General features: G+C 38.5%; 1 long non-coding RNA gene across 2 annotated transcripts in view; it reads right to left on the minus strand.

Moving 5' to 3' along the window:
- LOC107837493 (uncharacterized) overlaps nt 1-16,154 on the minus strand; it is a 28,008-nt gene that overhangs the window by 3,920 nt on the left and 7,934 nt on the right. The window lies entirely within an intron of this gene.

Genomic DNA, 16,154 nt, shown 5'->3' on the forward strand with positions numbered 1-16,154 from the left:
GAATATGTGTCTGTGCAAAGTGATGAAAGTGTGAGTCACACTGAGTCATAGAGATTATTTAGGATTACTTAGCTCAGTTGCTGACAGAAAATCATCTGATATTCACTGGAAAGATTACAAGAATGAGCATGAATAACAATTTGAGCGATCAGCATGACATGAAAGCATGATGGCATCTTTTCGATTACAGGTTCATTTAAATTAATGACTCACTGAAGATGCGGGCCAATTATTTGCAATTTGATCCTGACAGTTTTTTTTTTCTGACAGGAACTGCTTTATTATTTTTCCTGAAAAGAATACACATTTGAATAAATTCTCACATATTTTTATACTCATATTTTTTCACTAGTAAAACTTGACTTTCTTTTTACTTTTTAGCTTACAAAACGGAAAAAAGCATGCCATTCATCTACAGTTAAATTACTAATTCAAAACCTTAAATAACGTGAACTGTGAGAGGAAAACCTCAAATATGTGTTGCCAACATCAAGAGAGAAGAGGATGTTAAGAGAGTGCATTAAAGTCTCCTGTTACTTACCTCTAGCAGAAAAGTGACATGTTGGGGTCACTCATTGCGGATTCGATGAGAAACTAACTCATCTGTAGGTTGTACCTTGAAAAAATGTCTCTTTTTTTTAATGAATATGCAGTCGAGGAGGTCGGCGCACACATGTCAAAAATCTGAGATAATACATTTCATTTTCCGTTATTCCGAGAACCGCTGCTGATCCCATTAGCACGGATGGGATTTGTGCTAAAGAAAAGGTTTTTTTTGTTTTGGACTTCAAACTGCTATAAACACAATAAATCCAACTCAATGTATCACTCTGATCAAAAGAGTGTTTGAAGATATTCATTCTGACACTGGCATGAAGTTACCCTCAGGACTAAAATGTTCTCTTTCATAATGTATTAATTGAGCTTCAAAGCTCAAGGCAGTTCTCTCTAAACTTTAGCTCCACTAAACGCCACTAACATGTGTTAAACACAAAATCATTACACCAATAAATTTTGTTGCTTTGGTTTTTAGCCCGTCTGGATTTTACATTTGTATTCAGTTTTGCTACCAGTGAATAGTGCATCATCTACAGTGAATATTTTGTGATTACACCTAGAATCTTCCATCTCTATTCATTTCTCAGCAGAACCAACTTGTTTCCGTTCCTCAGTTTGTTTTGTTGTATGAGTGAACTGAAAGCTGCTTCCCTTGTCTAAGATAAATAAGATTAGAGCCAGTATGGCAGAAAAGCTTTGATTGGCTGAAGGCAAACACAACAGGATGTAATTTCTATACAACGTATGACTGAGTGAAATGTTACCGAGAAAAAAACCCTGAATATAAAGTTCTGTTAAATGCGTGTTTTAACTCATTTGTTCATAACCTCAAAACACAAACATAAGTAGATCAGTAGATCAGATCCACTATCTCATATCCCAACCAGCTGTTTGAGTCTTGCTGTTATTTAAAGGCTTCAAGCTAAAAAGGGTCAAAAGAAAAACATTCTGCAAAAACAAAGATGTATCTGCAGGATTAGCACTCATCCTGATGAGAAACGGAAAATGGAAATGGAGTGGAGGAAGTCTGGAAGATGACTGGAGGAAACAATCTTACAAGAAGGGTAAGGAAGCTGAAGAAATGGAAATGCACTGGGAGGTCTTCATCTGCTTTTTCAAAACTCAGCTCCATCAAAACAAGAGAAACAGGCGATTATCATTGAGGAAAATTCTCCAAACATGTATGATGAAGCAAAGTTTTTCAGCTCACACACACAAACACACACATATACTTTACTGTAGTTAAAATAAATAAATCCTTTTAATTCAAGGGTTTTACATATATGACTTAAGCAGACTGACATCATGTAATGTGTATTTAAAAAGAACAGTTTTAAAAAAAGGTTAAAACGCCAATGAACTGGAGCAATGTAAATAAAATCTGGCCCAATTTGCTCTAAATTGATATGGAGTCTGATCAAGTTGTACTGAAAATGACTACTTTATGTTCATACAGAGCCACTGAATCATGACGCATCATTAACTCTGTTGTGGGTTTTTGCTCACATGAGGTTAGATTTAAAAGATTTTAGAACCTGGCAAAAGCCCAGATGACTTTCATTGTGTCCTGATTTGTACAACCGTAGAACGGACAGAGGGCGTACTTTCTTGTACCTTTGAGTAAATATACAAGTCACACTTACATTAGCTTGTTGCTAAAACATATTGCCACCGGTTTATCAGAGGATTGTTTTGGTTTTTTTCATTCATCAGTACTGTTCCACTCCATCTCTGTGATAAAGGTCAGTCTGCAAACTCAATGGCTGTCAGCAGCTGGTTGCCTGACTCACCTCCAAACCATCTGACCCTGCAACATATCAGACTGCTTAGCTCAATATACAGACTTTGAAACAAAACAAGTCCTGTGCTCACTCCCTGTAAACTGGACACGTTTCCAGCAACAGACCAGTCATACATGAGGTCACTGACGTGTGCAGGTCACGGTAGGTTAAGTGAAAAGATCTTCTGTCACAACTTTGAGGCTGATTAGAGTTCAGTCATTACTTAGTTTCCATCTGCCAGCCTTAAAAACACATGCAGTCAGACTCGTTAGAGAAGTTAAAAGCATGAAAGATGTTACAATTCCCGTGCTACACCCAAAGCAAACTTCAAGTTCCTTTTCATGGAGCTTAATTGCCTTTTCCCATGCAGCATCTAATTGCGTTTTCTATGGTGACGTAGTTTCTCAGTATTACATTTACTTAGCTTTTCAGCTGAAGTCTGTGAATGCTTCTTTTTCTTTGCTTCTTGGGACAAGAACAGAGGAACATGCTTAATGCTCAGCACGACTGCAAATAACAAACATCATGGTTGATAAACTTTGTGCGAAGTGTGCATAATTTACTAACCATATATCAAATGCAAACCCACGCCTCCGGGGCTGCTTAATATTCTCAATTTTTGCAGCCTAACAAGCTTCACGAGCACTACAAGTCTCAAAAGTGAAACAGTGTGTTGTATTTTAAGAAAAGACATTCATTGGCCTGGGAAGGCAGAGAGGGTGTGTGCATTATATGAAAGGGCCAATTGTAATGACAGCAATTAGGAGTGCGTGACTGAGAATCACAGACAAAAAAAAAAAAAAAATGGGGGGTCAAAAGGTTTAACTGAAACCCAGTGGTGAAGTGAGATAGAAACTCATCAGATTCTTTGAATTGTTAATTTTGCTGTTTTTGATTTAAGCAGTTCTGAAAAAAACTTAGTTGGGAGTTTAACTTCATGAACTTTACTAATTATCAGTCAGTGATTTCAATAAGTAGAGCCACATTTTGCACTGTGACAACCTTACATGCCTATCTCTGGGTATTCAATAGACCAACAAAGTAAAACATATTTGTGAAATGAAAGGAAGCTTATAAGATTTTTTTTCCCCTGAAGAAAATCTGAAAATTGGTGTGTGTCTTTGTTTTTCTAGCTCTTCAGGGTCAGTATTTTGCAGAAACACCGTTGCCTTGGTCTCTGACTCGACTAGCTTTGCATTCCTACAGGATGAAAATGTTTCATGTTCTCACCAGCTTCCCGGTTAAAGAAAGCAACTTCGAAGGACGACCCAGCCATCATATTGCTTTACCATGATGTTGGTGGGTTCAGGGTGACCTGTTAACGGTCTATTACTTAGTGGCATGCATGTAGGCTGCAATGAGAGGGAGATGCTTGTTAGCCTGGTGGCACAATCCCAACTGTGACGGCAGCGTCATGTTGTGGGAATATTTTACCTCTGGAGAAACGGACAGATTCTTTCTGATTGCTGTAATATTCAGCAAATGGAAATAATTTTTGGTAATTCTAACTGGCCTAAAACAAGATAAGTTTGGTTTGATTTAACGTCAGACAGTGGCAAAAACAATCCATGTATCATTTTATTTGGCGAACGTAAACCTCTGGTATCAGCTGAAGCTGCTGTGCCCGAAAACAAACACACAGCACATTTAAGGATGAGCTGGTAAACGGTACCAGGGCTGAGTGCTTGAGAGGTGTAAACAAACCTGGTGTTTCCAGTGAGAGGCCACAATAACAGGTGCTTCTCTTTTTTTAATGTGTTCGCTTCACCTTTGATGGACCTTTTAGAAAACATAAAGCATTATTACTCGGTTTTCCTGCTCTCTTTTCAACCTCTCTTCCCTATTGTTTCTCTGTTTTGCAACAGGAACATGAATCACTCCCATGAGTGGAGCTGGAAGAGCACTTCGCTTTAAAAACAAGCAAACTGTTCCCTCCCTCTTTGTGTGTTTACTGAAGAGTGGGTTGCTGCCCAGATTTAAGTGAGAAACTGTCGTTGCTTTATGGATAAACCCTCGGCCTGGTTGTGCTCATATTTTTTCTGAATCAAGATAAGATTTGAAGCTCATCTCCCTCTATCTTATAAAAACACGTTCAAATCAAATCAGAAAAACTTTGAGATCGTTAACATCTGCCCAGAATTTCTTTCAGAGAAAACTTTTTAAAGCTACTATCTCAGCACATTCAGCTTAACTGGAAGATTGCCTATCTGTAAATGCACTTCTGTGTTACATAAATAAGCTGCAAATGCCAATGGTTTTGGAGAACTTTGAGCATCACATGCAGTTTAAACTCAAACCAAGCTGATTTAAAGTAATCCCATGATTACTATACAATCAACCACACAAGAGTGAGCGAAGAGAGCCTCTAAAGGGATTCAGAACGAGAGGTAAACACAGACAGGACCCCTCCCATAACAAAACGTCTCCAAACACATTTGAAGTGGCGGGACTCAGTAGAAGCCACGCAGACGCAGACTACCGGTAATGTCTGCCGTGACTCGTTAGTGACGCACTATTTGTTGTTGTGCCACGCTGCAGCGCTCTCATTGTGGGAGAGGGGCACTATGTGCACTTGTTGGGGGGAGGAAAGGGCCGGAGGGAGGGGTTTTGTTGTGAGACAGAGAGGGTGTTCTCTTTTCGTTTACGTCCTTCCCTGAAAAGGCGACCTCCCGCCCCACCAGCCTCCTGGCCCGTTTCCTCCCCTCTTCTCCAAAGCTTCTGTTGCTCCTTGTATGGATAAAGGATCTGTTCCCACAGTGTGCAGGTCAACCCTCAATGACACGCACGCAAACCTCACAATTTGCATGCAGACAATAATAACGTTGTACTATACTATGTGCACATAACGTAAACGCATAGTAAAAGTTGTTTAGTTTTGGTTTTCCTGACGCTGGAAGGAATTCATTAAACCTTGATTTAATGCATGATTGCTCTTTTTCTTTTAAAATGAATTATTATTACTAAAAACTTTTTTTCATGGCTTTCACAGAAAACCATTGTACAAAAACACAAGGAATAAAATTATAGAAGTAACATACATTGATAAATTAGAGAAAATAACACTCTCTGTATTATAAATTCAAATATATATGAAATGAAACAGACTTCATAAAAGTAGGTTTAGGTTTAAATCTGCCAGGAAGTAATATTATTGTTTTGGAGTCACCCACAGCTTTGATGTGAATCTAATGGAGAAAGCTAAAGTTAGAGTGATACATGAGAGCCCATCACCAGATAGTCAAAGCAGTGGAAATATGCAAAAAAAAGTGTATTGCCAATAAAGATTTTTCAATTGATTACTAAGAAAAGTATAATTCCTTTCCAACATGCAATTTTATTATGAGATTTTAATGAAAAAGTCTAAGCTATGCATATAGAATCAAAACCTTGTGTGGGTGTCAAAATGTCAAAAAAAAAGTAAATATCAATATTGTCTCTTTTCACTTATTCCGGTTTTGTTTACATAGAAGCCCCCCTTCTCCCTGTCCAATGTTGGCAGGCTAAAAATAACGTGCTTTCAAAGTTGTAAACTTGAGAACCTATCAAATCAGTAGCTTGGGTCAAATTTTCCAGAAACTGCTCAAATGTAGTTGTGTTATTAGTGTTTTAAAGATCTTTTTTTCTTGAAAATGTGTCTTCAAAGAAGTCAAAGTAAGAATTGTAACTTTGGGTCATTATAAAGAGTTGAGTGATCACAAATCTTTATGGGATAAGACTGCAACCCCAGACTGTCTGATTTAAAAAAGGAAATGAAACAGACTTCATAAAAGTAGGAGATTTTCTTTGGCAAAACTCGTTCAAATCCAAGAGCCAAGTCCTGAACTTGGAGTGGCCCTCTGCCCAGAGCCCTCACTGACTCAAACTTGTTCTCACATTAAAGTCTGGAAACAAAAAGGGGAAAGGAGACCGAGATCTTAAAAAAAAAAAAAAAAAAGTTTAGGGGGGGAAAAAATGTGGCAAATTAAGCAAGTCAATATCTTTCATAACACCATGTTATGTAAGTGCCTAAAAGGCCTCAAAAACAGTTTGTACCGGAACAAAATTCAGAATGAAGCTTTTGTGTGTGCCGCTGAACAGGAGAGAGAACACTCTGCTTCCTGTTTGTGTCACATTCAAGCCCCTCCTCGTTTGCTTCCTTCCCTCGGGTTTGATTGTGCACCTGCAGCCTCAGAGCAGCACAAACAATCTCAGCTGTTTGCCACTAGACTGGACGCTGATTTCATCAGGGCCACGGCAGCAAACTGTATATGGAAAACAATGCTGCTCCTTGGTGAAAATACGTTTGTTTTTCCACCGACTATTGACACAGTTAGACAATAGAAAGTCCAGGATGCCCTTTTATTCCTTTGCATTCCTTGCATGACATGTTGACAGCTCACTCTTCGTCACAGTGGTGAATATAGATATTATATCTATCCCATTATGCAGAAGAATGGGAAGAATGTGAACAGATCCTCCAATCTTAAAAATAAGGATAGTTGCTACAGAGATGAGAAGAACGACGTGGACAATATTCCTGAGAGCAAATATAAAGAAAACACAATAATTATGTGAAAATATAGTGAGAAAATATAGTAAGATTTGATTTAAAGATTTGATATATACATCACTTCATTCGCAGAAACATTTGGAAGTATGACTGGAAGTGCTTATCTTCAGGCTGTCATAATGACTGACCTGCGTTGAAGTCCAGTCTGACCCTGTCCAAACTTGTCTAGTTTTTCCGTTTCCTTTGGCCACAATTTACTTACATAAAAAACTTTAGAACAAAAGACATTTGATTTCATCATGAAATTCATGCATGAATCATCCCAATACTTGAATTAGATTTCACAACCGCACCAAGACGTGATTTAGATCCTGCTTAAAAAATCATTCCCGCACCATGGTGCTGCCATCGACATGTCACAATGAAGCAGGTGACTTGCTGTGTTAGAGTTCAATTTCACAAGGTGAATATATGTAAGCAAAAAATACATTTGATTCGACCAGAACACCTTCTTCTACCTCCTTGTATTACATTTTTGTGAAACCAAATTTACTTCAGCAATTGTTATTAAATCGTTATTACCAATAAACTCAGAGCTGTTGATCCCTCAAGCATTAAAAAACAAAATTCATTAAGTGATGAGCTAGTTTTGTGTGAAAAATAAAAGAATAAGCAATTTAAAAATTGATCTTTGCTTTTGGACTCATATGAAATTGGGTTTAAAGGAGAAATTAATCATGCAGACATAATCACTTCAAGAATAGGGCATTTCTAAATATATTTGTTAGATGCTTTTGCCTAACAATATAATTTATAGATAGACTTTTTATGCTTTAAACATTTTTAGGGCATGCTGCACCTTTTCTATTTTGCTTTTTCCATTTTCTTCCACATTCAACCACATTCAAAAGCCAATGATGAGCCAGTGATGTCTGCAGAATTACTTTATACTTTATCATTCTGAGTAAAATATTGCGATGGCGGAAATTTGACTGGAGAATGCCGACAAACCCCTATTTTAATTTGGACATGTAGCAGGGAGCAGAAGCACACACAAGCACACAGCTACACAAATCCATTCCCTCCCACTGGATCCGATGCCACATCTGCAGACGGTGTAGGAGTGGTTTACAGTAAAACCACCGGAGCTACAGAGAAATTACAGAAGTAAATCAAAACACTCTTAGTCTGTGCTCAATCCCAGATGTATCTTTATACTTTTGTTTTTAGCAGGAGCGTGGGCAGCCCACATCCCACCTCAAACCTCTGTTGGCTTAACACTTTACTGCTTGGACTGGAGAGGCAGCAGAGTGGGCATTTCATGCAGATACGGAGGATGAAACTACAAGGAAGTCCGTGCCTACACTGTGTCTTTAAAAGAGAAGGTTATACATGCATGTGTGTTTCACTGACTCCTTGTAAATATTTACTTTGCACGGACTGTCAGTTTCAATTAGACAGTGAATATGAATGGGAGTGGAGGTGTAATTAAGAATGTAAGAGGTCTGGGGAGAAAGAGGGAGATGACAGATGTGGTCTACTCCTTTGTAAAGGTCCTGACTTTTATATTATATCCACATGATAGCATGAGTTGTATTCTCACTCACGCAACATTGAGCACATTTCTAAAGAAGTGCAAGTCACAACTATAAAAACCAAAAAAAAAAAAAAAACTCCCAGTGATTCAGATGTTTTTCATCAGTGGAAAAGCAGTTTGTACTTTTTGGCGGAACCTTTTGGCTGACCTAGTAAATCCTATTTTTTTCTTTTTTAGGTGTGCAGGTTAGCACAAAATGTCCAGCGGTTTTTTTTTTTTTCTCCCCAAAGAGGATGTTAGGTGGGTCTGTCTGGTGTCTGGGTGTGTAAATGTGGGCCATGCACGTCAAGTTGTTATAAAGCTCCCATCCTCAAAGGATATCTGTGTGTGTGACATGGAAGTGAGGGGTGCATGCAGGAAACAGGCCGTCTGTCTTACTATCATCCATCATTGGCGTGCCATGCCAAATCACACACAAAACTGGAAGAGGCACTGTGCCTCGAAAGGTATCCACACAGTTTCTTTTTCTGATTTTGTCAGTATTATAACTGCAAGGTATTTTATTAGGATTTTACATAAGAGAACAGCACAAAGTAGTGTATATTCAAGGAAAAAAAAAAACAGTTGAGGAATCCTTAGTTAGGCAAGGCTGCGTGCAAATTGCAGATGTTGTACAATTGCTGGGATTATTAGTTAATCTTACAGTTTGCAACATTCTGCTTTGAATAGTAAACTTGTGAAAATAGTGTCTGAACAAAATAAATCACTAAAAAAGGTAGATGTAATGGATCCTTTAGGTCCTAGAAAAGTTAAGTCATTTGGAAAATGGATTCTGCACTTTGGTGTTCCTCTTTTAGTCTGGATTATGTAACCAGGTAACAACATCGGCCGGCCCCTGTTTCCTGTTGTGCTGCGTTATCGTTCTGGAGGAGTGAGAACTCCATCCCTGCCAAGCCAGCGATGAGGAGAAGAAAGGGACAACTGTTTTCATCTGATACTCAAACAGATCCTCTCTGCTGGTTCGAAGCCCGCTCAAGGCTGACAGCAGGAGAAAGCGCGCGCAGATGACGACTGACGTTTGAAACCTTAGTCACCGATTGCATAATCAAACACCTGCATTCCCCCTGTTGTTTCACCATATAAAGGCTACAACATGCTGAAAAAGGGATTTTTTTTTTTGTGCTGTGGAGGTTGTATCCATAATCACCAAACTAACTCGTAGACAGAGAGTGACATAATAGATTAATGAGGTTTTACAGACAAACAGTTACTTCAACGAAATAAAAACATTGTCTTTATGATTGACTATGGATTGTTTATTTTGGAAAGCGAGGGATGATAAAGGCCTATGTGATTCACAGATGTTATTATTGCGGTCAAAACATCACTCAGTTTAATCTGATGCCTTATCATGGTTGATAAAAGCTGATGAAAGTGAAAGAAAAAAAACATGATCTCAACCCAGTCGAGGCTGCGTGGTGTACATGTTTTCTAGCTGCAGTCTTTCAGAGACCTTTCTGCTCTGCAAAGTGAAAACACAGATTATTGCCCCCATATTGTCTCCAGACAGGGTCAGGGGGCTTCCAGGCGCTGAGTCAGACCTCTTACTGGAAGGCCTGCCTGCGTCACCCATCTTCCTTTCCCCTGCTTCTCTCCTCACCCACACCCCTCTGTTTATCCCACATATCGGGCTTCTGTTTCTCATCACTTGGCTAACATGACGCATAAATATTAGCCAAAATGCAAAGCACCTGTGATCACATCTAATGACATCCTGTATCACAGTTTCTAAATGCAACACTTAGAGGAATTCCTCACAGTAAGAAGCGGTACTGCCAAAGCGCCCCACCCCTGTGCTCCTAAGTCTCATAATAGCCCACTCCATTCCCTGATTCTCGGGTTTAACCCCCCACCCCCCTTCTTTCCCCTCTTTTCCCGAACTGTAATGATCTCACACAGCTGTCACTGTGTAATCCCATCCACACTCATGGCAGCATGCATTACCCCTGCTGCTGGCGGCTTACACCACTTGTTTTGTGTGTGTGTCACAATTTCCCTGAAATCCAAAATTCACTGGAAGTCAAAGATTTTTGAATTAAATGTTGCAGCTTGTATAATTCTGCAGAGAACACTCTTCATCATTTGAACCAATTTTAACACATTTTTTTTAAAATTGGAAACAAACACAATTTCAGTTGAAAATGTAAATCCTGCAGAGTTTTACAATGTTCTGAACCCTTCTAAATATGCAAATGTTGCGTATGTTTTGGTGTCAATATAATTCACATTGGCATTGAAACCATTGAGATGCTGGCAACGTACGACTACATCCGTTACATTTGTGTTGCCATTTTATCCAAACATAAAAATAAAACTTGACTTGTTTCCCTCCGATCTTTAAGTGTTTTGCAAATTTTTTAGACAAATTATCACAAAAATGCTCAAATGTAAAAAAAAAAAATAAAAAAAAAAAATAAAAGAATTACCTCCATTAGGGCACTTCAATAAAATTTAATTAAAACCCCGGTTCGAACCAAAAGAGGGACCAATATTATTTGACTGTGGGTGCTTTGCCGAACTATATAAATGGTAGCTTGGTTGTCAAAGCTGGTACAAAATGTCCCCCAGACAGATTTTCTGCATGGTTGGTACAAAATGCCCACATGTCAAAAAGCATGTGTACCGAATGAGGACCCTTACTGAGTCAAAGAAAAGGAATTTGCTCTCATTGTTATTCCTGCTAAAGCTTTGAAGTTTGAAATTGAAAAAAAAAAAAAATATCAACAATAAATTTGAGCTTTAGAATGTGCCACAATTAATCTTAAGGGAAGATCATAGTTTTTTTTTTTTTTTTACTAAAACCTTTTGGCATTACTTTATACTTAAATGTCTTTGTGCCAAAGAAAGAAAACACCAGGGTGTGAAAAATTTGGTTAATCCTGGAAAGACTCTACTTTAACCAGGAAACAGGTTTTTAAGTCAAAGCAGTTACGTCAAGCGTTTCTCTTATGTTTTTGCTGCATTTCAGTCGGAGCTTTTGTGAGTTGATCCAAACCTTTTATGTTCTTCTAACAGTGGTGGAAATTAGCTACCATCATGGACCAACATTTCATCAACCCATCAAGTTTGGAGAGTTTAATATTTGAAAAGGAGGTCTACATTATGAGTAGAAAATAAAATGAAGGAATATGTGTGTCTGTGAAGCCACGAGATACATTCTATTTGTGGAAAACACCAAACGTTTTCAAGAAGAACCAAGGAATTAACATAAATTTTAACTTTTTTTTAACAATATTGTCTATTCCCAGCTGGGTATTAAACAGTAAAAGATATATGTATTGTACCTTGCATATTTATGTTATCAGAACATAAATATGTTATCAACACATAACAAATGTAATTAAATGTCATCCTGATTTAAGGTGACACCTCAATCAGCCTCCACTTAAGAGGTCATGGTTAAACTTGTTGGACAAGACACTACCTAACTAGTCTACTGTCAGCAACAAATATTTGATGAAGGCCTATCTTTTATAAATGCAGGTAATGCCAAACAAAAAGAGTGTGATGTCATATCCAGTAGACAACAATACAAACAGATGTTGAAAATATGATGGCGTGAGCTGGGTTTTATCACATTTACAATAGCAGCTTTGACTTCATTTGTAACAGGAAATCTTCATCAACATTTTTGGCAGGCGGCGATGTGAACCATTCACAAAAGGAGACAAGTCTTTAAAAGTATTCATAGACCCTGTTGAATGTCAATTACTACCAGTGAAAGATGCAAGTGCCTGCACGTCTCTGCCTCCATTGGAGGGCTTTTGTCTCAGAGTGCTTCAGATCCATGAATAGATGACCACAGCCGGAAGCTGTGTGCTAAGGGTGCCTGGCGTGGGAGCGTAGGAGTCGGATTATTGAAATGAGAAGACCCCGCAGCCCCAAACGAGTCAGAAATCCGCTATTTTTGCCTGAATGGTGATGTGTCAGAATGTAAGAGGCGTCTGTGATCAGAGAAACCGAGTGCCGCCTACAACCTCAGAACCCGGGCATGCTTCAAGACTAAATCGGTGTTTATGTAATTTGACATTTATGCAAGGGAGAAAAGGATCTGCCTGGATGAGGTGGATGGTGGTAATTGAGGGGGCGGGTGCATGTACAGCCATCTTGCTTTAATTGCCATGCATTAGGTGAAATTAGAACGTGGGAAGGAGCGTTACATATATATTTACAGTATGCTCTAAACATTTAGAAAAGCAGATGAGGTGTATGAGATGTGTTTGTACAGTCATACTAAGTGAAAAGTTCAATCTGTCCAACTTCAGTGGTATCTACATGGACATACCCTAAAAACACCAGTCAAAAATGCAAATGTTGTATTGCTGTTGTTTTCCGAGACCGTTGTTGCCATGATCTCCCGAATTTCTCTCTAATTCAGGCAAAACTTTGTTATGAGTTGAATGACGTCTCTTAGGTTGTGGGATGATGAAATCCTTTTGGTTCCCTGGGAGTAGGGATTATACTCCCACTGAGAGTCAACAACTGAGATTACATATTTACACAAATCAGGTGCAATTAAATGGCTTAGGAGTGCTGCAGCATAAGCAACTTACTGGCAAGGACCACGCCACAACACACAGCTTAAAAGATTTCTGGGAGAGATTTGTGGATGTTGTTGGAGAAGCAAATTTGATGGAATCATGTAGGGAGAATTGCTGCTGGAGTTGGAGACTCAGAGTGTTGGTTCTGTCTCAGTACATTGACTCCTAAAGGCCAAATAAGGACCCTCCCAAATGTTAGGGCAGGCTGAACAAATATGTCAAGTGGGTGAGAGGTTAAAGAAAATGAGGGATGAAGGAAGTAGAGATGAGAGGGATGATGGAGGTATGAACGAAAGATGGCGGCAACGAGGAATGGAAGAAGAACAGAATCCTTTGCTACATTCTTCTCCTTATTTGCTGTTATTTCAATTTTTAACCTTTTCCTTTTGTTTTTGTCTCTTCATAGAAGCTGCATCATGTCTGGCGTTCTGTTTAGTTGTGACACCTTCCTCCTGCAGTTGATGACTCGCTTGGTCCTGTATTTCAGTGTTTCTAGACAAGTTTATTGGCTGAGGTTTGGTTGTGACTAACTAGCTTTTAAAACCAGCTCAGAGATCATCTGTTTAGTTGCATTTTTCTCCAAGATGAAGTCACTAACGGAGCCGCCACTGCCATTCACTTCTTACTTTTCTCTAACGTAAAAGTACTTTTTTGCACCGTGCCTGGAGATGGCATGTGTTGTGAACAGGCACTATTTAAATGAACTAAATTGAGTTAAATGAGGTGCTGAAATAATTAATCATATAAGGGAAATGAGGTAGTGATGCAGGTTGAAGGATGTTGAGATGAAGAAAGAAGGAGTACAGGAAGCATAATGAAGAAAGTAAGGATAAGGAATTAAAAGAATCAATCGTGGATAAATGTGTGAGATGAATGTAAGAGGTGTGGATGGTGGATAATGAAGAAACAGATGAGCAAAGAAGAAGGTAGGAATGAGGAGTGAAGGAGGTAGGGAGGAAGAATGAGAGATGAAGGATCTCTGGATGAGGCAGGTATGAATGAAGGATGAAAGGATAAGCGAGGTAGGAATGATGGATGAGGAACCAGGACTAACGGATGACGACAGTAGAGTAATGGGAAAATGGATGAGGGATGTTAGAGATTTCGATGAAGGATGAGGGCTTAATGAGGTTTAGATAGGAAAAGAATGAGGCAGGAATACAGGATGAATAATGAAGGGATAGTGGATTGTTAAGATTAGGATAGGGGACAAATGAGGTTGGGATGGTGGATAAGAGTTGAAAGAGGTTGAATCGATTGACAAGGGTTGAAAAAGAAACCTCTGGTAGTAACAGAGGGTGGACAATGCTTTGCAGGAGAGTTGAGTATAAAAGACATATAAATGCAACCACACCTTTAATTACCCAGACTGCAGGGTAGTTAGATGGGTGGTTGAGGCGTGGTCCTGCTGCTAAACCATACTCCATTTGTATGACTGGCTTTAAAGAGTTCTCAGAGCACATGTTGTGGGGAAGTGATCGAATAAAGTAAAAAAATAAAACGTGTTTACAATCCCACACTCTCAAACATTTTTGATTAAAAGTAGAATCAAGATAACCAAAAGGTTGTAAATTTCCTTTAAAATCTTTTATGTTAGAGTTTAAAACCATAATGAATCCCTCTTTTAATTGCACCTCTGCTCATCAAGGACACAATTGCTATTATAGACATCAAAAGTAGGAACTTTTTATTGCCAATTAGCATATTAATTAAACTATCTTGCCCACACACTGCAATCCTGTTAAATTTTTATTGGAAAAATGAGGTGCCCAAATAAAAACCCATAAAAGAAGGTTCACTAAAATAAGACAAATTAAACTGTAGTGTAGTTTATGAGCTGCATTTTTTGTAACTGATTATCAAAAGTAAGCCTTCAGATATACATAATTCCTTATACCTCCACATCATATCTGAGTCCATGAGACAACTAAAAACATGTTGAATGACCCCAAATATGTACAAAAATGGGCCTGCTTGTGTCAGATGTGAGCTCAAGCAGTCAAAGACTCAAAGCCTTAAATCTACACACTGGTTCTTCAAAACAACATGCAGGCATTCGCATGGGGTAATCTGCTCAAACCACAGGTTATATTTGAGCTTCATTCAGGCTGGGTGAGTTTAAACTGGTCTTGACTTTTTCAGCTGTTTCAGGTTAGAGTGGAGGTAAGTGATGTCAATATAAATAAAATCAGTTTCAGGTACAGTGTATGAGCTGTGGGGCTACATCAAGAAATAGTTCAACATAACTTTGAATAGTTTGACATAAGTAAAGATCTGTCATAGAAAGGTGGAGTCTTCTGAAAATTAGCACATTTGCCTTTTAACAGCTGCTCCACTGATTGCAAAGTTCAGAAGTAAAGAGCACCTTTATCCAGAAAATTACTTCAAAAACCTTGTTCTGAAATCTGGATGCAATTCACTCCATTAGCAACACAGCCCTGCAGAAAACAGTGAGGGGAAACTTATGGTCATCTAAGGTCTGTTCAATAGAGACCATAATGTTTTTACACCTTTTCATTAACTTTTATACAGACTTTTTCTTACCTGGTCAAGGCAAAACTACAAGACTTACAGCTGTAATTGCAGTAAAATGTGGTCCTCACTTTCAGATAGTTCCATGAAAAGGCTATCAGTATTGTGAAGTACAATTAGAGATGAAATAAAATGGACCATAAAGACTTATAATGAAAGATGTCTAAAGCATATACTGGTATTATAATTTGTATTTCAGTCTATCTACAATATTTACCATATCTTATTGATAGGGTGGAGGGTCTTTTGTTTCTGTTTTTGTCTTGTTATCTTTTGAATGTTAATATGTTTAAAAATGTCATTTCATTAAAATTGAAAATGAATAAAACAGCTTTGAAAAAAAGGTGGTTCCAGAAAATACTCGGGGGGAGGGCTACATACAATCCACATTACTTTGAAATATTTATTTTGTAAACATCTTTGTTCTTCTGTTTTACAGTTAAGCAGTATTTTTTGATGGTCTGTCTCTTTATAGGCTGCTTCATTTACAGCCTTTTGACTCGTAAGCCACCGAGACCACCACACATCCACACACAGAAACGCATTCCTGGGGGGAAACCTTACACCTTCCATATTTCAGCTCTCCAACAAAAACACCAGCTCCTCTTGCAAGCCCTGAAAACACAGAACTAACCGAGGAGAGGCTCAGCCAATCA

This window comes from Poecilia formosa, unplaced genomic scaffold (assembly GCF_000485575.1).
Source record: "Poecilia formosa unplaced genomic scaffold, Poecilia_formosa-5.1.2 Scaffold146, whole genome shotgun sequence".
Classification (NCBI taxonomy): Eukaryota; Metazoa; Chordata; class Actinopteri; order Cyprinodontiformes; family Poeciliidae; genus Poecilia; species Poecilia formosa.